The sequence below is a fragment of the Cryptotermes secundus genome, unplaced genomic scaffold (assembly GCF_002891405.2).
Source record: "Cryptotermes secundus unplaced genomic scaffold, Csec_1.0 scaffold5794, whole genome shotgun sequence".
NCBI lineage: Eukaryota > Metazoa > Arthropoda > Insecta > Blattodea > Kalotermitidae > Cryptotermes > Cryptotermes secundus.
This window is the reverse complement of record NW_019730081.1, coordinates 3652-11029: the sequence shown is the minus strand read 5'-3', so window position 1 is coordinate 11029 and position 7378 is coordinate 3652. Positions and strand designations below refer to the sequence as shown.

The following is a 7378-nucleotide window of genomic DNA, read 5'->3' as shown; positions in this document are numbered from 1 at the left end:
GTAGTACTAATTCTGCTCAGCAGAGGGATCTGCCAAAAAACCTGTAAATCATGTCGCCTAGGCCGGTTGGGCATGGCCTAGGCACCTCCTATGCAAAACTTTGTTCTACTTGTGGGGATTGTGGTCACTTGTGGTCGCTCGTGTGCTTGGTTGTCATGGCACCTTAGCCGACACAAATGAGTCAGAGATGACAGCACTGGACGGGCTGATGAATATGTAGTACTAATTCTGCTCAGCAGAGGGAGCTGCCAAAGAAACCTGTTTGTCATTGCGCCTAAACCGGTTGGGCATTACCTAGGAATATTTTATATTTATAACCATTTTTTCCCCACAAGAAAATTCATTTGTCGCCATTCTCACGAAAATTACAAATTCATAACAGATTTTTTTACTTCAATATTGGGTCTTAAAATTTGGACGTTGGCTTTTGTTTTTAATGTAATATCAAAGAACTGTGGGATTTGTCTATACTCCAAAGGGCAAACCACTTCGGAAAGGTTGTAGGCCCTGAAAAGGAAGGTTCAGTTGAGATGTCTGGTCGGTGAAGTAGGGGTGCATGCGCCGGTAGAAATAATGTCGGCTGCGGTGTGTTGACTAATGTTACGGCAGCTGAGTGAGTTGACTGGCCGCAGTGCGGCAGTTGTCGGAAGTTGTCTGATCGTAGAGCGTGGTTGCTGTAAGACGTATGGTTGCGGAGCGCGGTCGCTGCAGAGGCGGCAGCTGCGCCAGTTGCCCAGTGAGTGGGCATGACCGTCGGCGAGCCAAGGCAGCCCTGACGAAGCGAAGTGCCGATGACTCCGAAGACCGATCGCTCTATACGAAGTGTGGTCACTGATTGTCACTGAAAGAATGACACTGAACACTGGAGAGTGAGTGTCTGGGTCATTTTGCAACTGACGGTCAGTCAGCATGTCTGTCTTGGTGTCGAGTTCTAGCTGAGGCTCATGGCCAGATATTACTTTTGAATGAAAGTTACAGTCTTGTCCATGAGGGGCGCCCTCTGAAGAAAGGTCGGGTCTGTCATATGTCAGTTAGTCTGTATTAATAAGTTCACTGTCTGTATTTACATACATTTACATATACACACTTATTCCTTACTTCTATGTACAATATATACAAGGCCTCTGTTAGTCCAGGCTAGATACAGCAGATTATACCATTTCTTCCTAGTATTATTATCAACCACAGCAGTCTAGACACTTGAAAGGTTATATGCCTGACCGTGGCCAAGTTTAAGCCTCATAAACTTTCTGTGGCGGGCTTCGACTTGTCCGATGTTGCGAAGATTCTCATTATCATGATTTTGTAAGACTTTTGCTTGTTGCCTGCATAATTTTGTCATGTAATCATATACGTATGGAATTTTGAATTCCATATGCAATTCGAGGAACTCTGTGCACCTTGGAAAATTGCCAATGGTGCGGAGAACCTTGTTTTGCAGGCGCTGCAATTTCACTAGATGAGTGTCTGCCGCAAACTCCCAGGCGGGACTAGCATAAGTCATTACGGATCTAATGAGAGCTTTGTGGAGGGTCAGTTTAATGTTAGCGCTCAATCGATCAATTTTGAATAGGGAATACACTCTAATGAATGTTCTGAAGGCCTTGGCTTCGATCATTCCTATGTGTAATCTCCATGTCAGTCTCTTATCGAAGGTTACACCTAGATATTTTGCACTATTTACAAACGGAATATGTTTTCCATTTAGAGTGAGGCAAGACTCAGGCGGTCGACGACGAAGAGAGAAGTAGACACCCTGAGTCTTATATTTATTCATCTTTATATTTCAGCGCTCACACAAGGTCTCCATTGAGCTGAGACCGCGCTGGAGTTTACTAACAATAAAACACTCCTTACGATCTGTCGCATATAGACAGGTGTCGTCAGCAAAGAGGGCCAGGTAAACACAATGAGTTTGGGCGACATCATTTGTGCACAAGTTGAAAAGAGTAAGGGAAAAGACAGAACATTGTGGCACACCTGCTTGCATTTAACTTGGCTTTGATATTTCGCTTTCAACCGAGACCCAGAATTTACGTTTAGAAGGGAAGGATCCAATAAGCTTGGTCAAAGAGTTAAAGAATTTCAATTTCGATATCTTATACAGCAAGCCAGAGTGCCACGTGGTATCAAAGGCTTTCTCGATGTCCAAGAACACTGTAGCCGTAGACATTTTATTGTTGAAATTAAGGGCCACGTGGTCCGCCAGCCTCATACATTGCAATTTCATGCTGTGACGTGCACGAAAACCAAAATGGCTTGCGTTGATCAGGCCTCTTTCTTCAATATTTTTACGGGGGAATTTCAAGATTACTTTTTCGAATAGTTTTTCAGTCGTGGACAGGAGGCTGATCGTACGTAAATTTTGGAGAAATTTCGGGTCCTTACCCGGCTTCGGTATAGTTATTATTTTTGCTTCCTTCCAAATATTTGGAAAATTAGAGAGCCGAAAACAGTGATCGAATAAATTATTTAGGTGAACCAATGGTCACCTTGAAAGGTGCCTGAAGCATTCATTTTGGATGCCGTCAATTCCACAGACCTTCTTTAATTTCAGGGAACTTAATAATTTCTGAACTTCACATGGTCTGATCTTTAAAGGGAGGTTTTCATCCATGGCTTCCAGCAGAGCTTGAACTCTAGCCTCCACACGCTGTTCATGGTTCTCGTCGCACAGGTCATGTGTGGTGAAATGAATTTCCAAACAGTCGGCAATTTCGTTGGCTTTATCAGAAGGGTGAAATTTAAGGCCAGAAGAACCATAAACAGCAGTTGGTGCCCTTGGTCCGTCTCTCTTTAGGAGAGATTTCGCAATGGGCCATATACCCTGAGGTGTGACTTCAGGGTTACATATTTTATTTGACACCTTTCAAGTGTCCATTTTCGGGTCATTCGTCTGACCGAATTGGTGACCCAATTGACTGCCGCTTTACACGCTTGATCCCTGGTTTCTTGCCACAATTTTCGTACCCTCTGCTTGTATTTTATCAAACGATCTAGACCAGGTAGATCGTTGTTTATATCCGAAAGTGTAACTTTACTTGTCGACAACCTATATGCCGAAGCAATAGAGGCTGCAATGTCTCGTGCCTCTTTATCGGCTTCTACCCTCGAATTAATTTCTAGTTTAGGTGCTATTAACTCAGAGGCGAGGCTTTGAAACCACTCCCAATCTGTAAATTTTTCAATGTGTTCCGAAAGATTCCTAATTTTAACGTGATCCGGTATGTGGAATACTACTGGTAGGTGATCTGAATCCAAAATATAAGAGACGATGACATCAGACACTATGATATTTTTGTGAACCACAATATCTAACACGTCACCAGTTCCACCAGTGGAATAATGAGTGGTGCACTGTGGCGCTGAGATTTCGAAATCATTCTTATCAAGTAAATCAATGAGTTTCAAGCCTGAGGGGTTTGAAATTCTGCTCTTCCAAAGTGGGTGCTTAGCATTCAGATCACCTACTAAAATATTCTTACGTCTAAAGCTTAAGAGTTCAGTGATGTCAGCATCACTCCAGGCTCTGCCTGGAGATATATAAACAGCTGCAAGCAGTACTTCGCTATTACAAATTGGTATGCAGACCCCTGTCGCTTCTACTGCATCAAGGGTGGTAGGTCTACATGGTTATGGGGAATGCCTTTTCTTACTGCAACAGCATTTCCGCCTTTTCTGCCCGAGTGGCGGTCGCTTCTATAAAAGTAGTAATTTGGAATAAAGAACCTCTCATGAGGTTTCAGATGTGTCTCTGAAAACAGGGCCACATCTACGTGTAGGTCTTGCAGCTGTTTACTGAGCTCATAGCGCTGCCTCCCAATGCCGTTCGCATTCAATGTTATGACTTTCAGGGGCCTGTGTACACTAGTGGCCATTTTGTTTCATGAGATTTAGCACAGTCTTGGTAATGGCCATTATTCTTTCCTCCTTGGACATTGCACAATTGAAATCTGTCATTATCTGCTGTACTACAGTCACTACTCTCAACATATTGTCGAGGGATTGACTGTTTACACGAGTAGTCTGAACTGACTGACCTGTTTCCTTCTGCAGTGCAGGGGCCGGTACAATCTGCTTCCTTGTTGTGGGTGTAGCCACCGGAACGTTGTTTTCCTGAGGGCGCTGTTGCTGCTCTACTCTACTGCCTCGGAGTGCCACAGCGAAGGAGACACCTGGAGTGACCGTGGTTGAAGAGAACACCCTCCCTGTATTTCTGGACGTTCTCTGAGCCTTCTTTCTCTGTTACTCCTCCTTGGCATATTTGCAACCCCGATAATTGGCGGGATGTGGCTTCTCTCCCTCCGCCAATCGGCAGTTGCAGCCTACTGGTGTGGAGGCAGAGTTCTCCTTTTCTGGGCACTCCTTTTTTAAGTGGCCACCTCTGCACCACAAAAAACGGGGGGCCTGTTTGCCGTTAACCAAAACGTGGCCGAACCGTTGACAATGATAACATACTGTAAGTCCGTTTTGCGCTTCGTAGGCCTCTACCTTGACGTAAATGTGGCAGAGGTTTGTTAACCAGAAGAGACCTTGGTACTTTTCGGTTCTTTGTAGGGTCACTAGGAACAGAGGAAGGTTGATGGTCCTTACTCTATCCGGAGACGTCCAACGACTAGTTGTCATTTGCTTGACGTTAATAACGTCAAAACCCAGACTCACCAAACCGTCAGAGATATCCTCCCCTGGAGTATTTTCCGGGAGATGACGGATGAGAGCTTTAATGGGATTTTCGGATTTTGGAAAATAGGAAAAGTAAGCCAGATTGCTATCCTCAAGGAATTTCTTTATGGCTGAAAAGTCTATCATTTATTTTTTGACAATTCTGTTCCCACTTCTTGTGTTGCGGAACTCAAAACTGTCATTAACAACAACTGCTACAACAAATGCTACTTCCTTTCGTAAAAATTCGCACTCATCAGGCTGCAGTTTGAGATTATGTTTCTCATCCTGCCCAAAACTTCTCTTAATTTCTCGTTGTGAATCTGCAGCGTTTCTCCGAAAATTACAATGTCATCAAAATAAACCAAACATTTTTTCCCTGTATCCTGGCGAGTACAGTCGCCATCAACGTTAAAAAAGGTGGATGGATCTGCCTTTAGACAAAAAGACATTCTATTGTATTCATAATTACCTTGTGACCTACCAAATGCCGTCTTTTATTGGTCTTCCGTCCTAACTACGGACTGGTGAAATCCACTGGCGCAGTCCATAGTTGATAATTATCTTGAGTTTCCAAGTGCCTCTAATACTTCTGAAATCACTGGAATGGGTAAACTGTCGCCAATGGTGACGTCATTAACTTTCCTGAAATCTATTTCCAGTAGGTAGAGTCGCTCTCCAGGACATGTTTCGGCACACATTTGCCATCTTCAGGTCTAAACAATTTTTTAAATTTGCTTGGTGGGGGGTGGAGTCCAGATGGGTCCACTCAGCATTTGGTGGAATGAAGATTGGCAGGGGAAATCGAAGTACTCAGAGGAAACCTGCCCCAATGCCACTTTGTCCACCACAAATCCCACTTGACCAGACCTGGTATTGAACCTGGGCCACCGCAGTGGGAAGCCAGTGACTAACTGCTTGAGATATGGCGCGGCCTGTCTTCAGGTCTAGGTTTTAGTATAAATTATTCTATCATAAATCATCATAAATTTCAATGTAAGCCGATTGGCTCCACCATTGTGTTATACACTATATATTATATACTACAATGGGTTGGTTTTTTCTCTGTTGTTTAACATTGTGGTTATTTTGTTCAGTGGTTACTAGTGAATGTTTTATGTGACTACGTGGCAAAGAAGCACACTATCCGTCCACTCCATGTTTCCTTATTCTGCTGTTCTTCCTGGGATGGCATGGGCTGAGTTCTTGTTGACACTGCTGTTTGTACAGAGTAGAATGTGGTTTTGGTGGTTTCACAGTTTCTCTTACTGGGTAGTCCAGTTTTCTGTAACAGACCTTAAGGTGACACACATATCCTGAAGCATGTTGTAGGCAGCAATTCCACTTGTTGGAAATAGTGTTGTGTTGACAGGAATATAGTAACTGTTATCTCTAGTTGTAATATGCAGTTCTCAGTCAGCATATCCAGCCTGTAATAATGCAGCACATGGCTGATGAAGGTTAATTGGTTAGAAATATCTGGTTTATATGGACATATCATTCAAGGTTTCCAGACTTCATAACTAATAACTTTATTTTCAGGATTACAGCTCAGTCACACTTATCCCCTTGAAAATAAATTTGAGTAGCAATGCAGTGCTCCCAACACATTTTCCACATTCTGGTACACAGTTTGAAGGATGTGCATGTGTTCTGCTTGTAGTGTCATAAAAAGTAAAAGTAATATCTAGACAATTGGCTCAAAGATGGCGGTAAGGTTGTCAGCCTTACGTGCCGGCCGCAATCGTACTACCCAGGAAAATAATTTAATTAATTCCTGGTACTCATTTCTGTTAGAGGCTGAGTCGATCCCAGGGCCATAGTGCGGCAGGAAGGATTAGGTCAACTGAAAAGAAATCCAATGACCTCATCGGGACTTGAACTTGCGACCTTCCCGGCTTGTAGCATAGTGCCTCAACCAACTACGCTACCACATGCCCCCAAATACTAAGACCATTGTAAAATAAACCCTAAATAACACATGCTTGCAAGAACACACACACTTGTAGATTCTAAAGGTTTCTAGAATCGCTGGATTTTTTAACTTTGTCCATCATCTGGCTAGAAAGCTCTTTCTATTGGAACCAGCAGAATAGGTGTCTCCCCCCCTCACCAGAGGCCAGAAACAGATCCAGTTTCTGAAATGGTATATTCTAGATTTTCTGAACATTGGACAATGAACAAAGTCCAAAAACCTAGCAATTCTGAGTTATATATGCTACCAATTTTAAACTATGAATTTTTCTGCCTGAAGCTCAAGTTCAGTGACCTTTTTTCTTTTCAAGTTAAGGTACAGGCTTCTAGTTCACGTTCAGATTCTCACTGTTGTTCTGCCCATCTTTCTTGATCACATTTCTTATTTCCCGGGGTCTGTACTGTTATTTGTCTCTTCATCCATCCTTTCCATGTGGCTCTGCATGTCAGTCCCTCTGTTGCATCACTACACCAAGCGGCTGTTTCACTGTGCACAGCATGTACTCAGGTGACATAAAATTTATATAAAGCAGTTTCTGCACTAGTGGGATACGAGGTCTCAAAAATAAGAACTTCCATTAATGATTACTAACTCAGATCCCTATTGTCACTTATGTAGCAGTAAACTGAAAAACACATACTTGAAAAATACATTTCTTGGAAGAAGACTAGCTTTGCTTCAGTCTGGTGGGAATACAGAGTTTGATAAACTGACTGGCTGGATGCCTCAGGTATATATATA

General features: G+C 43.0%; 1 long non-coding RNA gene across 1 annotated transcript in view; it reads right to left on the bottom strand.

Moving 5' to 3' along the window:
• Positions 1-5681: 5681 nt before the first annotated feature.
• Positions 5682-7378, bottom strand: part of LOC117282436 — a 5160-nt gene continuing 3463 nt past the window's right edge. The window contains exon 2 of the long non-coding RNA XR_004513172.1: positions 5682-5947. This is a non-coding gene — a long non-coding RNA (uncharacterized LOC117282436). The remainder of the gene's footprint in view (positions 5948-7378) is intronic.